At 38.8% G+C, this 22,342-nt stretch overlaps 1 protein-coding gene across 1 annotated transcript in view; it reads right to left on the bottom strand.

Annotated features, from left to right (window-relative positions):
- Window positions 1-21,735, bottom strand: part of LOC142841536 (melanoma-associated antigen 1-like) — a 537,355-nt gene extending 515,620 nt beyond the window's left edge. The window contains exon 1 of the mRNA XM_075958489.1: window positions 21,660-21,735. The gene's annotated coding sequence lies outside the window, so the exon portion shown is untranslated. The remainder of the gene's footprint in view (window positions 1-21,659) is intronic.
- Between the last annotated feature and the right edge of the window lie 607 nt (window positions 21,736-22,342).

Here is a 22,342-nt window from a genome sequence, read left to right as displayed (position 1 = left end):
CTTAGATCTTGGTGATAACCAATACCCACCTAATTGGAATTAAGGCCTGCTCAATAGGAGGAAATACATGCCTGATATAGTAATCCTAGACGATTATCCATGGATGGTAAGGCTAGGGACCATAAAGGACAAGCTTCTACTGTCACTTCCCTAAATCAGTGCGATTTCTAATCATATTTAAATTGCTTATTCTTATATCCAATTATATTTTTGGAGCAGACAGAGATCATTACAGAAAGACACTGGTCAAAAAGCAAAGAACAACTGATGATGGGGTAACCAGAGTAACTGATTCATGTAGTGATGAGGTGAGCAGGCCTGCTTTTTGTCCCGCCCAGATTCTGCACGGCTAGCTTAGCCCCGGAAATAACAACACACAAAACTGTATTCATTTAAACACTGCTTGGCCCATTAGCTCTAGCCTCTTACTGACTAATTCTCACATCTTGATTAACCCATTTCTAATAATCTGTGTAGCACCACGAGGTGGTGTCTTACCAGGAAAGATTCAGCATGTCTGACCTGGCGGCTGGCTCCATGGCGTCTGCCTCACTGCCTTCTACCCAGCATCCTGTTCTGTTTACTGTACCTACCTAATTTTCTGTCCTATCAAAGGGCCAAGGCAGTTTATTAACCAATAAAAGTAACACATAGACAGATGTCCCTCCTCCATCAGATTCATCTATACCTAAGGCTCAGGGAACATCACGAAAGGAGGAGCTGAAAGACTGTAAGCACCAGAAGACCAGGATGTCTACTGTGAAATAGTGTCTTCTATATATGACAGGGGAGCTGTACCCATCAATATGGTCAGTAAGATCTGAGCAATGACAACACCAATTTATATGCCAATGAGGATGGAAGAAATCTCATAGGACCCCACCCCAAGGTAAAGAACTACAGACACTGGTGAGAAAGGGAGAATCACTCTATTCCAAAGATGAACCCCTAATAGAAGATCCATTCCCACCCAGATAGCCCTAAATATATATACACATGAACAACAGCAAACTGCCTCATCAGGTTGTATTTATAAATTTTATGTATATATTAACAATAATAATTAAGGAATATGAGTCTATGTATTTCAGGAGTGGAGAGGCATGAGAGGAGTTAGAAGAAGGAGGGTTTTATTATCAGGTACTTGCAACCTCGTCAACAAAAGCAGTTACAAATATTTTCATTTCAGATTACTATTACTACAAATGCCTTAAAATATGTCTATGTGTTAATATATTTAAATATGTTTGTATTTATGATACTTAAATAATAGTAAAGAGCATATACATTCTTAGATGCTATCAAATACATTAATTTAAAAGTACATATTACTATAACACAAACTTGCTTGTTCAATGTTATAATTGTGACAGTGCAAGACAATACAGAGAGGCTCCTCCATCTCTTTTTGTCAAGGCCATTTTAGGTTTGACTAGAATCTGACCTCCTTGATGGACAATCCTGTGGAAAATTATCCAAGTCTATTCTAGAAACCTAAGTTCAAGATGCTCCAGTGAACTTATCTTGGCTTCTGTTAAACTACCTATTTGTGCAAACCTCCACTTCCAGCAAACTACTTGTCTTAGCTTCTGTTAAACTGCCTGCTAGCACAAAACTTCCCCCTACAAATGCCAAGCAAAGAAAACATGATGTAGTTTTTGCCTTTAAAAGCCCCCCCCCCTCCTTTTTTAAATGCTCTGGGCTCCTTTGGTCCTGAATACCTGACTATAATCCTAGTCAGCTGAAATAAACATTCACTTGGCTATAGACTGTGCCCAAATGGTCTTCCCTAGTGGGCTTCCTGTAACAATGATAACTATATTTAAATATGATTTATTATCATGTGTATTTTATTTTGTGCACTTATATATTAATTATTTATGCTATATAGAAAAATAGCATAAATGTAGTGCTTTGAAAAAATACAGATTTGCATCTCATAAAATGTGTGGATCAGATGACTAGGTACAGCTTTCCTTCATCCTCTACTACAGGATCACAAAAGACTATCGGCTGATTTTGTAATTTCATTTTAAGACTGAAAAGGAAGATTCATTTCCATGGTTTGGGCAGAATTCAGTTCATGACTACCTGTTAGACTGATAATGTCCATTTTTGTCCCTCTGCCTCTATAACTCAGAAATACCCTCAATTCTTTGATCCACAGGCCACCTCTACAGGACAAGTGACAATATAGCTTCTTTGATTCATCAAAATCAGCAAAGGGAGAAATCTGCTAACAAGATGAGTTTGCAATATCACCCCGGATCTCTAGAGTTGTTGAAGACAGCAGAGGACTCATTCCCTAACAAACAACTATTTATTAGCAGAAGCTATAAGAGTAATAATTTAAAGTCTCTCAAGTCTAGGGTTGTTTTTTTTTTCCCTAGGAGGCATAAGACTTAAACATGTATCATAAGCACAATAATAGGAAAGCATGACTGAGGGTCTTAGGGCCCTCTCAGCCTATACTTGGCCAGAAGCTTTATCCCTTGTACCCAGCCTATAGTTGGCCAGAAGCTCTGTCCCAGACCCATAATGCTAAGAATACCAGGTTCTGATCTTCCATCATTCTAGCTCACTGGCAGTGTATAGTTTCCATGAAGAAAAAGGCAAGAGGGCTATGGGGCTGCCCACCAAAGAGAATAAATAGTTCACCAGTTAATCTGTTAATCCAGTACTCGTTACATAGAAGAACAATAAAATAAAGGAAAGAAAGAGAATCGGCAAAGATATGATGAAAAAACAAACAATATTACAAGTATATATGCCACTATCACCAAGACACTAGCAAATTAACTTTAGCTACTTACAAAAATAATTATACAGCATACCAAGTGCAATCTATCTGAAGAACACAAGATTAACATGAAAATTAATCAGCGGAATATGTCTTATTAATAGAACACGTGAAAAAAAGCTAACATGATCATATCAATGGACATAGAAAATTTTCTAAAATATAATACCATTACAGGTGTCTTGAGTGAGGAGTAAATGTCTAGGGACACTGTTAAATCCATCCTGCCAGACAAAAAATTGTATTTACTGAAGGAAGACCCGTGGAAAGAAGTGAAAACAACAGGAAAATGGAGTGACAGCTGAAGAGAGAGGACCCACTGACAGAGTGACAGTTGGATATTTCAGACCCTCAGATACAAAGAACATGGAAGGGCTACCACCAGAGAGTGAAAGTAACAGTTATAGGTCACAGGGGCCCAAACAGAAAAGCGCCAGCCACACAGAGAGAAAGATAACAAAAATGACAATTTTTTTTTTAGGACAAACAGCTCCCATCAAGTAGGCGGGAGGAGCCCTAAAGGTGAAAGTCCACGATGGGGCTTTGTATCAGACTTTTCATATGTTCCTGGGGCCCTCTCCCCTCTAGACTTCCTCTCCTCTGTGATTAGACTTGATTGGTCTGTCCTTTCTTGCATAGGCTACCGTGCTACCCCTTACTCATTTTAGCAGTTTGTAATACAGGAGGAGAAACCCCAGGAGCAAGAGGCAGCCCCCCTCTTAAAGGCAGTTTTCTAGATGAGCCAAAGTTTCCCCAATCCTCTTTTAATACCACTTCATAATAAAAAGTATTCAACATTTGAGGATTAAAAGATAATTTATTCAATCTAATAAATGCTATGTACAAAAAGCACACAGCACAATTAACCCTCATTATTTACCCTGGCAAGTCTAAGGTCCAAAACCTGAATTTCAGTTAGACAGGAGGAATAACAGCAAGACATCTATTGTATAACATGAATGACTATAATAGTTTCAGCCATTAACAATGTATTGTGCTCTTTTTAAAAAGAAAAATTTCAGACACGTTCTTATGTCACCTAGGCTGGCCTTGAACTCCCTATGGAGCTTAAAATGACCTTGAATTCCTGATCCTTCTTGCTTTATATGCCAAATGCTTGGATTAGAGATAAATACCACCAAAACAGTTGGACGCTGCAATCTTAAAAATTGTTAAGAGGGCAGGACTTAAGCATTCTCATCACAAGATATATCTGAGGTAATGTATATATTAATCGCCTTTATTTAGCCATTCCACTATGTGTATGAATTTTAAAACAATAGGTACACAAAATAATTATGCACAATTTTGTTCAATTTAAAATAAATCATGCATTTATAAACAAATAAATCCCATGACACCAGGAAAGGAAGATATGTACACAGGCAGAGGCTGCTTGTTCATTTCCCAGCTGCCCAGATCCCAAATAATTACTCAGAAACTATATTAATTACAGTACTGCTTGGCCTGTTAGCTTATGTATATTTCTAGCTAACTCTTACATCTTAAATGAACCCAGCTCTATTAATCTGTACATCACCACGAGGTTATAGCCTAACGGCAAGTTTCCAGTGTCTGTCTCCTGTGGTGGCTCCATGGAGTCTCTCTGACTCTGCCTTCTTTCTCCTAGCATTCAGTTTAGTTTCTTCTGCCTAGCTCTATTCTACCCTGTCTCAGGCCAAAGCAGCTTCTTTATTCATTAACCAATAAAAGCAATTAAAGTACATATACAGAAGGACTTCCCACACCATATGTATGTAATACATATGACCTGACATACAAGTGTTCTTTTTATGGACCCCACATCTTATAGGTGATATGAAGGAAGAGAAAAGAAACATGAATGAAGAAGCAGATCAAACTCTTCAGAAGCACATAGCCTTTGAAGAAACATAAGTTTTTTTAATGTAATTTACACCAAACAAATAGCTAAAATATATTATTGTCTGGTACCAATATGCAAATGGCAGAGTGAGAAAAACATAGTTGAAATCATAATTTGAAACAGGTTAAGTCCTGAAATATGAACTAAGCACATAGTCTTGGAAGCAGAAAGCCATTCTAGTTAGTCAACAGTTATGTGGTAAGAATGTATTATATGCCAGATACTATTTGTTGAAATAGGGAAACAGTACCTACATGGGAAAATATACTTAACCTCTCTAAATTTCATGCTTTCATCCTTAAAACTAAAGAAACATGCATTATTCCTATGTCATAGGATTGCTGTGAGGATTGAAAAGAGAAATGCAGAGAAGGTGTTTTGCATTGTCTGCTGCAGAGTAGAGACATAATAAATGAAATAATTAGCCTGCTGGGGGATAAGTGGGTCATCAGCTCAGCTGTGAAAAATGTATAGCGTTTTGATAGACATAGACAAAAGGAAGATGCTCAAGTAGAGAGAACACCATTAATTAATTAAGTCATTCATGCAAAGAAACTTTTTGATTGTCTATGACATTGGCATTCATAGGCATAGTTCACTTACATGAATTCAGCTATACACACTAGGAGAAAATTGTTTAAATAGTATGGGCAAATCCCCCCACCATTATGCTCAGTTAATATGTACATGATTGAGTGTGAGATGAGAGGCGTGAATTTGTTCTGTCTCCTGGTGTGAACATCTCACTTTGCTGTGCCGTTCTTTTGTTTAAAGAGAGGGAGAGAAGGAGACGGGGGAATTTTTCATATAGGGTGACAAACTATAAGTGGAAGCCAATAAATCTGGGGATCAAATAAAAAGAATACTAGAGAAAATGCCAGCAATACTAAATTGTCTGAGAAAAGAACCCAATTCTCCACTACAGTACCATCCTAAAGCATTACTCAAAATAATTTTGATAAATGATTTATAGTTTATTTCCTGACATTAGAGCCCAACCCATGTATAAGATGCACCAGGGATTGTACTAGATGTTGGAGGTAAAGCGGTAAAAGAGAACAGCTTATAATTACAAAGCAGAATTGGTTGGCATCTGAGCCTAGAGGTGGGGATGAACACTGAGAAAGTTTTTTCTCTGGCCTGGATAGCTAGGAAATGTATAGAAGATACATCTGAATAAAGAGGTTTGATATCAGATGGCTGAGGGTATCAAATGCAAAGCTAAGGGTTCAGGGGTTATTGGTGCTGCTTGAGTAGTGATTAAGGGTTAGGAGTATAGCTCATTGCTCTTGCACTTGCCTTGCATGTACTCAGACCTAAGTTATGCCCTCAAGATGGTACAAGGCAGAGTAGTGACTGAATAGGAGACAAAGTGCAGAACAATTCTCAAAAGATTTTTCTTTATACACATTACATATATATATATATATATATATATATATATATATATATATATATATATATAATTTGTCTTTATGTGTATGAATGGTCTGCCTACACTTATGTTGGTTTGCCACATGTATGCCTGACACGTGAGGAGTCCATAAGAAAGCTCTGAATTCCCTGGGACTAGAGTTACATCTGACTGTGAGTCACCATGTAAGCTTTCAGAACTGAACCAGGGTCCTTTGGAAGAACAGTCAGTGCTCTTAACCACTGAGATATCTTTCCAGCCTCTCAGATTCAGTTTGAAAAAATAATTAAATGCTAAAAGCCCACATTGTGTCATATGCGAAAACCAATCTAAAGAGGATTAGTAACCTAAACACTAATGTAATAAGGACTAAAACCTTAAATATCTTTCAAGAAGACACACAGGATTTGCAATTCACTTTTTTTCTCACAAGACATCAAACATATGAGCAACAATGAAATAACTTTATCTAAGCAACCGAAAATCAGACTTAATCAAAATTATAAATTTCATTAAGGAAGACACTATCAAGACACTACCCTGATTCATACGTAGACTTCTGATGCCCTCCTCAACAGTCTAACCTGGTGAGTGTTGCCCAGCCCTCCCCTCACCCCCACACACACTCAAACTTTTTTTCCTGCATCATGCTGGATTTAGCCTGGATTCCTCAGCCAGCGATGCTGCCTAGTCTGGTCAACTACACTTTGCAGTACTGGACCTCTAGGCTTCTGTAGGGTCCCAAATCTTTTGCCCTGGTCTAGTCTCACCACCTCCTCCTGTGCCACAACCAATATCTTCTGCCAGGACCTAGGCTACATGTATTTACCCAAAGACTATTTGTGCAGCCTCCACCACCCCACTCCATACCTAGAATTCCCACGTCCCCCACTAGTATCTAGGAGTCTGAGAACCCCTGACATCTTCATCCGTGCCCATTCCATAAGACACCAGATTTAGCCTGTGCTCCCACAAGTAAATCAGTCTTGTTTAGTCTTCATTTGAAGCATTGTTTGGGGGCTGAAGAAAGGAATGAGCACAGCAGAGTGACTATGGAAAGAAATATGAAGCTTTAATTTCTAAAACACAAAATACCACTGAGAACACAAATAAAACCACCAAAAATCAATAACATGATGACTACAATTAACACACACATTTCAATAATAATTTTAAATATCAACGGTCTCCATTCTCAAATCAAAAGATACAGGTAGACAGAATGGATTGAGAAGCAAAATCCCTTTATTTGTTGTCTACAAGAAACATACCCTAGCTTTCAATTAAAAAAAAAAATTCAGGTTAAAACAAAATGAGTTCAATGCCAGATGGATTCACAGAAGAATTCTACTGGGCATTCAAAGAAGATCTGTAGTCAATCCTTAAACTATCTTTAAAAAAAAAAGAAAGAAAGAAACAGAAGAAACACACTCAAACTGTTTCTACAAAAAATATTATCACTATAATACGAAACCAGGCAAAGAAACAACAACAAAAAGAAAACAATAGGCAAAAATCCATGATGAATATAGACTCAAAAATTTGTAAGCAGAATATAGAAATGCATAAAAAAGGTTATATACCATGATCAAGGTGGTTTCATCCCTAAAATTCAAGGATGGTTCAAGATACACAAGTCAGTAAATGTAATAAATCACATAAATGGAGTTAAAGACAAAAATCATATCATTACCTTAATAGAGGCTAGAAAAGCCTTTGACAAAATTCAACATGCCTTCATAATAAAAGTCCCAGATAATGAAGAACCAGAGGGAATCACACCTCAACATAATATTAGCTACATACAAGAAACCTACAGCCAACATCATTTTAAGTGAAGAAAAGTTTGAAGCTAAAATAAGAAATGAGACAGAGATGTCCACTATACCTATTAATTTTCAATATTGTATTCCAAATACTACATAGAACAATAAGGCAAGAGAAGGAAATTAAAGTAATAGAAATAGGGAAAGAAGTGAAACTCACCCTATTTAGGAATAATATGATCCTATACATTAGAGACTCCCAAAATTCTACCAGAAAACTTCTAGAAAAGATGAGAAAATTCAGCAATGCAACAATATACAGAATAATCTAGCACAAAGCAATAACTTTTTATACACCAACAGAAAATATACACAGGAGACCATGGATACACACCCATTCACAATAGCCTCAAATAAAATAAAATATCTAGGAATAAACCAAACCAAGGAAGTGAAGAGCTTCTACAATAAAAACTTTAAACCTCTGAAGAAAGAGATAGAGAAAAACACTAGAAAAGGGAAAGACATTCAATGTTCATGGATCAATAGAATTAATATTGTGAAGAGAACCATTCTATCAAAAGCTCTGTATAGATTCAACTCAATACCAATCAGAATCCTCACTTCATTCTTCACAGAAAGAAAAAAAAACTATCTTAAAGTTCATGTGGGACCACAAAAGATCCCATATAGCTAAAACAATCATGAGCCAAAATAATAATGATAATGATGATGATGATGATGACAGAGGGATTACCATTATCTTAAAATATATTGCAGGATCATAGTAATAAAAACAATATGGTATCTGCAACAAAGTAGACACACAGACTAATGGAACAAAATTGAAGACCCAAAAATGAGCACATGTAACTCCAGTCATATACTATTTGACAAAGATGCAGAAAGCATATACTGGAAAAAAGAAAGCATCTTCAACAAATGGTGCTGTAAAGCTGGATGTCCACATGGAATGGTTAGTTAGATATTATACCTATCGCTTTGCACAAAAACTAAATCCATATGGATCAAAGACCTAAACATGAAATCCGATACTACTAGAAAAACACATACAGTGCCCTACATGATATAGGTGTGGGAAAGGACTTTCTGAGTAGGATTCCATTTGCCCAAGAATTAAGGCCAACAATTGACAAGTGGGACCTCGTGAAACTAAATTTTCTGCACACTAAAAGGAGTCAATCAGATTATAAGAAGCCCACAGAAAATGAGAGAATGCTTGCTAGCTATACATCTGACAAAGGTTTAAAATCCAGAAAATACAAAAAAGTAAAACAAAACAACAAACAAACAGAAAAACAGCCTGGCGGTGATGGCACATGCTTTTAATTCCAGCACTCAAAAGGCAAAGGCAGATGGATCTCTGTGACTTCAAGGGCAGCCTGCACTACAAATAGTGTTCCAGGACAGCCAGGACAGTTACACAGAGAAAACCTGTCTCAAAAAACAAAACAAAACAAAAAATAGACTCAAAAATCAAATGACAAATTTAAAAAAGGGCCTGAATAGAGAATTCTCAAAAGAAGATAAAAGAATAGCTGAACAATATCTCCAAATATGTTTCTTAGAAATTAGGGCAACAAAAATCAAAATAACTTTGAGAATTCATCACATTCCAGTCAGAATGGCAAAGATCAATGGAACACACAACACTAAATTCTACAGAGTGTGTGGGAAAGAAGAATCCCCAATCACTGTTGGTGGGATTACAAATTGGTACAGCCACTGTTGAAATCAGTATAAAGAATTCTCATAAAACTAAAAATAAATCTCCCATATGACCCAGCTATACCACTCCTTGGCATATGCCCAAAGGACTTGACATCCTACTTTACAGATACTGGCTTACCCGTCCATGTTTAATGCTGCTCTATTCACAATAGCTAGGAAATGAAAACAACCTAAATATCCTAAAACCAACAAATGGATAATGAAAAAAAAAAAACGGGCCCCATATGTTCATAGGGATTGGCACTTTTAGGAGATTTGACCTTGTTGGAGTAGGTGTGGCTTTGTTGGAGGAAGTGTGTCACTGGGGGTATGCTTTGAGGTATCAAATATTCAAGCCAGGTCCAGTGTCTGTCTCTTTTTCTCCTGTCTGCTGATCCAGATGTAGAATTCTCAGCTACCTCCCCAGCACGTCTGTCTGTCTGCATGCTTTCATGCTTCCCACCATGATGATAATGGACTAAACCTCTGAAACAATAAGCCAGTCCTAATTAAATGTTTTCCTTATCAAGAGTTGCTGTGTTCATGGTGTCTCTTCACAGAAATAAAACCCTAAGACATCTTTTGAGAACTTTAGCAAAATTAAGTGCTTTTGACTACAAGTTGCTTTGGGTCATGTTATATCACAGTAACAAAAAACTAATGCAGAAGTTGGTACCAGACTGTACATTGTTGCTCTGCAGAACCTGACCATATGTGGTTTGGGGAGGGATACAGATTATTTCATAACTTTGAACAAGAAATGTAGATGAATGCTGTAAACTGAGCTTTATAAGGCATTCAAGGAGAAGATTGGTAGACAGCAATGCAGAGAGCAATGTTGTTGGCGGAGACCCAGATCATTGGGTTTCAGAGAGAAGAAATATTAGCAATTTAGCTAGAGGACATTCCTGTGGGATTTTGACAAATAAGCTGTGGGCCTTCTACCTGTGTCCTAAAAACGTTCCTGAAACAAAATTCAAAATAATAGACTAATTTCTTTTGTGCAGCAAATTTCAAGATCGCTTAATGTTGAGTCTGTGGGATAGTTATTACTGATAATTCTTATGGAGGTCTACAGGCAAAAAAGAACAAATGTAGCAACAAGAAATCTAAGATGTACAGCTTGGAGAGAAAAAAGAACACTAGGAAGCTTAATATTGCAGCAGTGCTTCTGCTAGCAAAAAGGCTATAATTACTAAGGAGATAAGCATCATTAAGTAGAGGCTTCTTTCTCTGCAATGAAACAATAGGAAGACCGCAAGGAAAGACCACACCCTGCTAAGTTTCCTATTTGTAAAAGGAAAAGGCCTAAAGAATTTTCTGGCCCTAGAAAACAAGAGCATGCAACAGCTTTTACAAATGTGATTCAAGGGAACAAAGATCCATGCCAAACTGGTAGCCAGACTTGGAAGTATTAGCCATGTGGTAATGGCTTTGGAGGAATGAATGATGCAAAAGAATACAATGGGCAGTCATTGTGTTAAGCTGTGAAACTGAAGCCTAGATTGTATGGAGACCCCGAGACTAAGATATTGGAGAGGCTAAGGAGAGCTACATACAGGGAGTAGAAGCAGCCTAAGAAGTAGAGGTCCATTGCAGGCAGCAACCATTGAGGACAGAACCCTTTGAAACTAAAGTCCCAGACATTGGACATATAGTTAACAAAATTTTGTGTTTGTTCTGCTGCGTTTCAGTCTTGCTTTAATCCAATATTTCCTCACTATTCTCTGATTCCTCGCTTTTGTGATGAGAATATATAATCTGTATCATTACTTTAGAAGTATAAAATTGTACTTTCTTATTTTACAGGGAAGTAGGGGTCACAGTTAAGTGATGACCTGAGTCTTAAAAGAGACTTTGGCCTTTTAACGGTATTGCAACTGTTAAAGACTAGAGGGCTTTTGATTTTTGAACTATAAATGAATTTTATTGCATGATATGGTCACAAATAGGAGCCAAGGAATAGCATGTGGTGGTCTGAATGTGATGTTCACCATAGTGTTAGACATCACAACACCTGGTCCCCAGCTGGTGACACTGTTTGGAGAAGTTATGAGATCTCTAGGAAGTAGAACCTTGCTGGAAAGAAAATGCATTACTGGGTACAGGCTTTGAAAGTTGACAAACTCAACTCATTCCACTTCAAATCATTCTGTCTGCTTGGTGTTTTTAGATAAAAATCTGATATCTCCGCTTCCTGCCCTTGCCAGCACTTCCACAGTCATTATGAACTCTCCCTCTGGACCATAAGCTAAAATAAACTTTTCCTTTTGTAAGTACCTTTGGGTGATGGAGTTTTAACATATAATAATGACAGAAAAGTAGCTGAAAAACTGATGGAGGAAGGTCATTGGTTAATAAAGGAACTGCCTTGGCCCATTTTATTGGTTAGAACATAGGTAGGTGGAGTAAACAGAACAGAATGCTGGGAGGAAGAGGAAGTGAGCTCAGACTCCACAGCTCTCCTCTTGGGAGCAGACGCCTCAGAGAGACACCATGCTCCCAGCTCCCAGGCAGATGCAAGTGATGAAGCTCCAACCCAGGATGGACATAGGCTAGAATCTTCCCGGTAAGCGCACCTAGGGGCGCTACACAGATGATTAGAAATGGGCTAAATTAATATGTGAGAATTAGCCTAGAAGAGGCTAGATAGAAATGGGCCAAGCAGTGATTAAATGAATACAGTTTGTGTGTTGTAATTTCGGGCATAAGCTAGCCAGGCAGCCGGGGTGCTGGGGACGCAGCCCCGCCGCTCCTAATTACTACAAAAAAACACTATAACATTTACATTCTCAGACCACAAAGCAAATCTAAGTTTTAGGTTAAACTGAAAAAGAAGTAGGCTATCATAACACTTAAATTTTTGAATACTATAAATACCAAAATTAATTTAAACAGTGAGACTTACATAGACAGTTCCAGGATGGCATGGATTTACTGAGGAATAATAATGAATGCTTAATGGAAAAATAATTCCAGTCCTTAACAAAATTACAACTCACTCAGAGACAAATAAGACTTAAGAAAATAGAGAGATATAATATATTCATAGATTGAAAATATCAATATTGTTAGGATTTAATTCTTCCTATATTGATTCATAAATTAAACACTATTACAATTAAATTATAGTAGGCTTTAACAATAACAGAATTCTTTTAACTTTTGAAGGGATGTGTAAAGGGCCTAAAATATTAAAACGTTCTTGTAAAAGTACAGTTGGATGACATGTACTGCTTTATTTTATGTGCTATAAGAGAGTGGGATATTGATATAATGGTAGACAAAAAGATTAAGTTTCAAAACGGCTATGTAGATGACTCGTTGGTTAAGAGCACACACTGTTCTTGCAGGGGATCTGATTTTAGTTCCCCAGTTAGATAGCTTACAATTATTTGTGCCTGTAGCTGCAGAGGGATCCAATGCCTCTGGGCTATTCAGATAGCTGCACTCATGAGTACATACGCCCTCAAACCCTCACATAATTAAAAATAAATCTTTAAAAACTTAACCTCTAACCTCTAAGAGAATTGAATTTAATGTTGAAATTTCAATTTCCCATAACTTTTACCTCATGAAATATTGTCCTAGGTTTTTTTTAAATCTTGTAAAAATGCAAAACACAAAGAAATAGTGCTTTCTTAGTTTATGAAATATTCTCATAAATAAGCATAAAATAGGATTCTCTTTGCAGAGAAAAGATAGATTAATATTTTCTATGAATTATTCATGACTAGTAGTGAGATAGGTAAAGTTACATTATTTTAGGAGGGTTTTTGGTATATCCAATAGAGTAAATCAGGGTAATCTACTGGTCTAGAAAAAATAGTATTAATAAAATAACTCCTAATGACATTCTGTAATAGTCATAGTCAGTGCCTTATTCAGTCACCATTAGAGAAGCTTCCTAGGACAACAGATGTAGAGATCCACAGTCAGACATTACGTGGAGAAGAGAGTCTAAATGGGAGGTCTCTATCAAATCCTTCCCCTCATAGCTCAGGAAATCTCGTGGAATAGGATGCAGAAAGAATGTAAGAACCAGAGGTGATGGAAAAAACCAGGAGAACAAGGCCCTTTGAATCAAATAAGCAAGGTGAATATGAACTCACAGAGATCGAAGCAGCAAGCACATGGCCTACATGGGTTTGCATCAGGTCATATATAATATGTGTATATTATATGTGAAGGCATATATAAAATGAAAGCATATAGCTTTTAGTTTAACATTTTATGGGATTCCTGAGTATGAGAATGAGTTGGTCTCTGCCTCTTGTGCTTGCTCTTGCTACTTTTTTCCTGATTTTCAGTTGCCTTCTCCAAATTTGATGTGATATCCTTTGCTTTATATCATTATATTTTATTGTTTCATGTTTGGCTGCTATTTCTTAAAAACTTGTCCTTTTCTAATGAAACAGAAATGGAGAGGTGGAGAAGAACTGGGAGGAATAGGAGAAGAGGAAACGATAATCAGGATATATTGTACGAGAAAAGAATCTATTTTCAGGAAACAGGAAAAAATAAATCTCTTTTCCCAGTAAGGGAAAAAAAAGGAGAGTGGTCCTATGAGAGTGTCTTGACCTCTTTTTCCAGTAAGAAAAAAAGATGGAGACTGGACCAATGAAAGGGGGAGGGTTGTGAGAGTGTCTTAAAAGAATCACTTTCTTTCTGCCATCTGCCCAGACAGAATTAACCACAGGGAAATGAAGGAGAAGCAAATCGTTTTGGAGTGGATATACATGGAGTGTTTAGGAAACAACACCCTTGTCCAACCCCTCTTTATTCCTTGCCTCCTCAACACTCTCACCTCAACTTCTGCAGAGATGTCAGGAACAGAGGAGCTTTGTGATGTAGAAACCATTCTAGTGATATCACTAGATGCAGGTTGTGGGGGGTTCTGGTCAACCACGCAAAGTTAAATGGTGGTATCCTACATAAATCATGGGGGGCAATTTGCAGAGGACAGGTGACTGGAAGAGCCCTCTGGCAGGGTTAAAACTATGGAAAGAATCCTGTACCCCAGAGAACGGCAGTAAAGAACAGTCAGCCACAACAACTGAACAACCAGGTGCAAGTATCATGAAGAAAAGAGAAATGTACTACTCCAGTCGCCTAAAGATCAGGAACAACAGCAAGGTCAGTTGTCCTTACCCATGATCCTAGGCTACCCTTTGATAGCATGAAACCTACACTTATTGAGAAGTACCCCTTTCCTACAGAATTCTTTTCTCTTTCCCAAACTAGTGTCCTTCCTACTCACCCCATTCCTCTTATACTTACAGGAAAACCTTCTGAAAGTTCAAAGCCACTTTAGAAGGTCAAGAAGATCTCCTCAAATACCCCCTGCATGTGCAAGAAACTATAAGAGAGCAATAAGACCAACAATATTCGTATGTTACCATAAGACAAATATTGCAAAGAATAAAACCAACCATATCCAGAGCAGAAGCCATTGGAATATCAACCCATTCCACGTAACATCTTGTGGATCCCCAAAATGTGAAACCTGGGTTAGAAAATTAAAACTAGGGACAGCGGTTTTAGATGTAAATGTGGAAGAAAGAGAAGATACTTAAGATCACATCTAAGACAACAAGAACTGTTCCAGTTGGCAACTGAAATAAAGCATCCAAGATGTTAAAATGAGATATGTTTGCATTTCTATGGGGGGAGAAAATACTATGTAAAGGGAAGAAAATAGGTCCTTTCATTGAGGGGGTATAGACCAACAGTTGGCCATTGGGAGGGAAATAAAGTCTGAAAAAGGATGGAGAAATTAAGATGAATTGCTTCAATGCTTTGTCTTAGTATAAGAAATGGGGCTAGTCCACAGGAATGGGACTGAACCAGCTACCTAAGCCAGAGAGGGCTTGAGGAAGCAAGCTCCATGGGAACAGAAGAGGATCCACTTCAGGGACATTGGCAGACCAGGAAAGCCAGTAACCTCGGCCAGATCGGACCTGAGACAGGGAACACCACAGGAACAGGTACAGGGAGCAACTGCTGAGTAAGTGAGCCAGAGACAGAGACTGCTGAGGGTCCAGATGTGAATCTGGGACCTTCAAGGGAGTAGACCTAAGTCAGGACCCCTGTGGTTCTGGGCATGAGTCTAGGACCTCCCAGGTACTAGGCTTGAGCCAGGACCTCTGTGGGTCTGTGTGTGAATCTGGGACCTCTGAGGGAGTAGGCAGGAACCAGAGATCTCTGCAGGTCCAGGCATGAGTCTGGGACCTCAGAGGGAGTAAGCCTGAGCCAGATCATCTGTGGGCCTGGGTGCATCCAAGCCTGGGTGTAACGGCACAAACGAATGCAGACAGATTGTAAAAATATATAGCTTTAATGGTGAAATAGACTTACAGAACCACCGTTCCTGCGGAGACCAGGAAAGCAGAAAAGGGATGGCTGGGAGCACACTTGCCAAATTTATAGGCAAACATTAGCCCGAGGTGAACACGCCCCCTAAGGGGCGGGACTTATCCCGACACCTGGGAACTCAGAGGGAGTAGGATGGATCCAGAGACCCTTGCAGAACCAAGTCCAAGCCAGGGACCTTTACAGGAGTGGATCCAGATCTGGATTTACAGAAACAGGTCAAAGCTGACAACCTAGGCTAGAGCATAACAAACTCCAAGGAAATGGAGCAAAGACCGGGAGCACCGAGTGACTTTCAGGAACACAGAGTGGCCAAAGGGGTAACTAGAACTGTGGCACTAACTGTACCATGAGGAACAACCATCTGAGCCTTGGGCTCACTGGAACCTAGAATATTAATCAGTAGAATTACTGACAGCCCCAAACACACCTATTAGCGGAAAAGATGAGTAAAAAAGATAAGAACACATGCAACACCACAAAGAGCAACACAATAAGAATGGCCAATATAAAAAACACTGATGACAACTTATGCTGGAGAGGTTGTGGGGTAAAGGGAACATTCCTGCATTGCTGGTGGGAATGCAAGCTGATACCGACCCTTTGGATGTTAGTGTGGTGATATCTCAGAAAATTAGGAAACAACCTTCCTCAAAATCCAGTAATAATATCACTTTTGGGTATATAGCCAAAGGATGCTCAATCGTGCCACAAAGACATGTGCTCAGCTATGTTCATAGCAGCATTGTTTGTCAAAGCCAGAACCTGAAAATATCCTAAATGCCCCTCGACCAAAGAATGGATAAGCAAAATGTGGTATATTTACACAATGAATTCTATACAGCAGACAAAAATAACGACATCTATTTATTTCCTTTTTCTTCCCAAATGTTACCTGTTTCATGTATATTTCTGAATCTAACTTTTGCATGTAAGAAAAGACATGAAGCACTTAACTAAATCTTCAGATCTATTCATTTTCCTATAAATGACACAATTTTGATGTGCTAGGTGTAGGGATAAGTCCCGCCCCTAAGGGTGCGTGTTCGCCTCGGGCTAATGTTTGCCTATAAATTTGGCGAGCATGCTCCCAGCCCCGCTGCTTCTGCTTTCCTGGTCTCCGCGGGAACGGTGGTTCTGTAAGTCTATTTCTACATTAAAGATATATATATTTACAATCTGTCTGCATTCGTTTACGCCGTTACATTTTGGCCTCCAACGTCGGGCTATTTTGCCCCTGACTCAAGCGGGTTGCCCGCTAGCTAACACAGCACCCTCCCGGGTGCTGTTTTTTAGTTCGTGACTCGGGCCCCAGTGCCAAGTCCGAGACACACTCGGCCACACAGGCCCAATCTGCCTGCCTTGGCTAAGTTTGCAGTGGAACCCCACTGCCTGAATTAGCGGACGCGTAAGTACCTGTGGTTTTGCAACAAAAGCCACCACAGTGGCAGATTTGGTCTGATACAAAGTGACTTGGCCGGGCGGTGGTGGCGCACGCCTTTGATACAAGCACTTGGGAAGCAGAGGCAGGCGGATCTCTGTGAGTTTGAGGCCTGCCAGGCTGTGGTAGCGCACGCCTTTAATCCCAGCACTTGGGAGGCAGAGACAGGCGGATCTCTGTGAGTTCGAGGCCAGCCTGGTCTACAGGAGCTAGTTCTAGGACAGGCTCCAAAAACACAGAGACCACCACTGGCAGGAACCGATCATTGCAGGTAAAAAAAATTTCTTTTATAAATAAAATTTCTGAACACATTAGTATTCAAGAATTTAACAGTTTTTTTAATTGTATCATGAGGGAGATTTTACAAGAGGTGTCTATCACCCCACATCTATGGATCCTTCTGGGATTCGTAGTTTTCATTGTCACTAAATGGTTTGATAATAGAAATATGATAAAGTCTTTACGAGACGAATCCAGGACTCTTAAGGCAGAGATTGAATGCTTAAAAACAATTGAGAATGACAACAATCTTCTCAAGAATCAGTTTGAAGTTCTCCAGGTTGATGTTAAGGAGAAATTCATTACTATGGAAGAGGGAACAGCTGATTTGGATCGTAAGCTTCAGGCCCTTTCAGTAGGAACTGAAACATTAGTGGCTGATATTAAGGAGAAATTCATTGCTATGGAAGAGGGAACAGCTGATTTGGATCATAAGCTTCAGTCGCTTTCTGTAGGAAATGAAACATTAACTGAGAGAATCAAAACTGCTGAATGTGAAAATCGGATTTTGTCTAAAGCTTATGACAGATTGACAGAAAGATTGTCAATACAAGAAGGCACGGTTTATGCCATAAAAATTATGTCCAAAGATGAGATGTTATCTCTAACGGACAAACTTCATACTTTAGAATCCTCAATGAAGGCTTTGGAACATAATTCTGGACAGGAGATTCAGACATTGCAGAAGGCAATGGTGAATAGAATTGAAAAGATTGAGGAATTTCTAAATTCTGATGAAGAAGAGCAAAGGGTAGAAAGGCAAATTTTAACTACATCTGTGGGTCAATCTCTCCGGGACAATTTCCACAAAGCTCTACCTACAGCTCTACCTGCCTTTCCAGTAATAACAACAGAGACGGTGATTGGTTCCAGAAACCCTAGGGTCATCAAGGAGGACACATGGGAGCCTGTCCGTATGAATGATCTCAAGGAAATAAAACAGGCTGTCATGACTTTTGGGATGCAAGCCTCTTTTGTTAAAGAGATGCTCAGAACTTGGGCCACGACAAGCAGAGCAACCCCCTCTGACTGGCTCCAGCTGAGCTCTGCGGTACTTGAGAGTGGACTGCAATTGAAATGGAAATGCTTATTCAGGCAAGAAGCTAGACTCTTAGAACAGCAGGAAAAAGCAAAGGGAATTGACATTTCCCTAGATAAAATTCTAGGTGAAGGGCTCTTTTCCGACCCTCAGGAACAAGCTAATTTGGATGAAAACACACTCTCCATGTGTACTACAGTAGCCTTAAGGGCTTGGGACAGGGTACAAGACCCAGGACAGAGAATGGGTCATTTGTCAGAGTTAAACAGGGTCAGAGAGAACCCTTTAGTGACTTTTTACAAAGATTAACTAAGGCTGTACAAATAGGGATACCTGACCCAGAAGCAAGACGTATAATGATTGAGTTTTTGGCTTATGAAAATGCAAATGTGGAATGCAAAAGGATTTTGGGGCCTTTAAAGCTCAGATCAGCGCCCTTGGAAGAATGGGTCTTGCATACACTCAATGTTGATACATTTGATTATGGCACTGAAGCATGGGTAGAAGAAGCAATTTCCAATGGTAAGAGGAGACACCAGAATACCAAATGTTTTAATTGTGGCAAAATGGGTCATATGAAAAGGAATTGTAGACAACAGATTTTCAGAAATAATAATAATAATAATGCATCTTTCAGAAATAATAATAATAATAATGCATCTTCTAGAAATAACAGAAATAGGAGGACTCAGCCTTCAGGTTTATGTAGAAGATGTGGAAAAGGCAGACATTGGACGAATGAATGCAGGTCTACAAGAGATAGACAAGGCAACCTGATACAGTCGGGAAACGTGAGGGGGGGCCTCACAGGCCCCCATGGCAAACATGGTTCAGTCATTTCCAGTTTCTGCAGAGAACGTGCCTCATCAGGACAATTAGGAAGCCCCATGCCTACTGTAACAAGCAATAATGATCAGAAAGATAAGTTACGTGTGTTTTGGCAAACTTCTATAAATGATCAAAGACCTAAACTAAGAGTGTGTGTAAATGGCATTTTTATTACTGGCCTGCTGGACACAGGTGCTGATGTATCATTACCCCAGAATCTTGGCATCCATATTGGCCTCTTCAGAATGTAAATATTCAGCTCCTGGGAATTGGAACCCTATCTCGAGTAAGGCAGAGCACGAGATGGGTTGAATGTATAGGGCCAGAGGGACAAATAGGAAAATTAAAGCCATATGTAGCCAATATCGCAATAAATTTATGGGGTCGTGACCTATTACAACAATGGAATACCGAAATTAACATCCCTGCTACTTCTAGAGCCTGTATTTCTGAGAATAATATTAAAAGATATTACAAACGGAGAAAACCCGCCATCCGGGTTGTACAAGAACAAGCAATTGATGTCCCTTCAAATACCAACAGCCTTGCCTCTAAAATGGTTGACTGAAAAACCAATATGGACAAAGCAATGGCCTTTAGCTGAGGAAAAGTTAGAGGCTTTAGAACAGCTGGTACAAGAACAATTAGATGCTGGACATATAGAAGAATCTACCAGCCCTTGGAATTCTCCTGTATTTGTGGTTAAGAAAAAATCAGGTAAATGGAGAATGGTGACAGATCTCAGGGCCATCAACAAGGTTATTCAACCTATGGGCCCTCTGCAATCTGGAATTCCTTTGCCCTCTTTATTACCAAAACGATGGCCTCTCATGGTTATTGATTTAAAGGATTGTTTTTTCACTATACCTTTGCAAAAAGAAGATAGAGAAAAATTTGCCTTCACAGTGCCTACTTATAACAATTCTCAACCTTCGAGGAGGTACCACTGGACTGTGCTCCCCCAGGGTATGTTAAATAGCCCCTCCCTGTGCCAATATTTTGTGAACCAACCATTGCAAATAATACACAAGAAATTTCCCAAATCTATAGTATAACATTACATGGACGGCATCTTGTTATCCGATTGAAACATGGATACCTTGAACAGACTGTTTGAAGAAATAAAGATACTTTTACCTAAATGGGGATTGCAAATCGCTCCTGAAAAGATTCAGAAGGGAGATTCTGTTAATTATTTAGGTTATAAAATAGGTTTGCAAAATATTAAGACACAAAAAGCACAAATTAGGAGAGATCACCTATGGACTCTTAATGACTTTCAAAGACTGTTAGAAGACATTTCCAGTCTACTACCAGCTATTGGAATAACACCTGATCTAATAATTCATTTGAACAAAACCTTGGATGGTGATAAAGATTTAAACAGTCCCAGAGAATTAACAGCTGAAACAGAAAAGGAACTGACAATCATTGAGGAAAAATTACAACAGGCACATGTGGACAGGGTGAATCCAGAGCTCGATTGTATTCTCGTTATACTATCATCAAAAATTTCTCCTACAGGAATTTTAATGCAGAGAGATGATATTATTTTGGAATGGATCTTTTTACCACATAAACCAAGTAAGAAACTGAAAACTTATGTGGAGAAAGTCTCTGAGTTAATTATAAAAGGCAAGCTGAGACTTTGTCAACTAGCAGGCATAGACCCAGCAGAAATTATAGTGCCTTTCACTGCTGATGAACTAAAGAAATTATGGGAAGATAATGAACCATGGCAAAGTTCTTGTGCTAATTTTTTGGGAGACATTAATAACAACTATCCAAAAAGCAAGAGGCTTAACTTCATAAAGCGAACTTCTTGGATTCTTCCTCGAATCGTCCGTGATGCTCCAATAACTGGAGCCCGTACATTCTATACTGATGCCAATAAATCAGGGAAGGCAGGATACAAATCAGAAGACTTGGGTAAGGTGGAACAAAGTCCGTATAATTCTGTCCAGAAGGCGGAATTATATGCCATTCTTATGGTGCTAAGGGATTTTAAAGAACCTATTAATATAGTCACTGATTCACAATACGCAGAAAGAGTTATTTTACATATTGAAACTGCTGAATTTATACCTGATGATACAGAACTAACCTCATTGTTTCTCCAGGTTCAAGATCTGATCAGGAACAGGCTTTGCCCTATGTACATAACACACATCCGATCCCATACGGGTCTGCCAGGTCCTCTAGCACAAGGTAATGCAGAAATTGATCAATTTTTGATTGGCAGTGTGCTACAAGCCTCTGAATTTCATAAAAAACATCATGTTAATAGCAAAGGTTTGAAGAAAGAATTTTCAATTACATGGCAACAAGCTAAGGAGATTGTAAAGAAATGCCCTACTTGCTCTTTCTATAACCAAACACCACTGCCTGCAGGGGCTAATCCAAAGGGCACCCAAAGGAATGAAATCTGGCAGATGGATGTGTTCCACTTTGCAGAATTTGGCAAATTAAAATATGTTCATCACACCATTGACACTTATTCAGGCTTTCAGTGGGCAACTGCTTTAAGTTCAGAAAAAGCTGATTTAGTAATCACTCATTTATTAGAAGTCATGGCTATCATGGGTATACCTACACAAATAAAGATGGATAATAGTCCTGCTTATGTTTCTAGGAAAATGAAACAGTTTTTTGATTATTACAATATCAAGCATGTTACAGGTATACCATACAATCCTACAGGTCAAGCAGTCATAGAAAGATCAAACCGAACTATAAAGGATATGTTGAACAAACAGAAAGGGGTTGAAAACACCCCCAGAAATAGGT

Source organism: Microtus pennsylvanicus, chromosome X (genome assembly GCF_037038515.1).
Source record: "Microtus pennsylvanicus isolate mMicPen1 chromosome X, mMicPen1.hap1, whole genome shotgun sequence".
Classification (NCBI taxonomy): Eukaryota; Metazoa; Chordata; class Mammalia; order Rodentia; family Cricetidae; genus Microtus; species Microtus pennsylvanicus.
The sequence above is the reverse complement of the archived record's forward strand: the minus strand, read 5'-3'. Positions and strand labels throughout refer to the sequence as shown.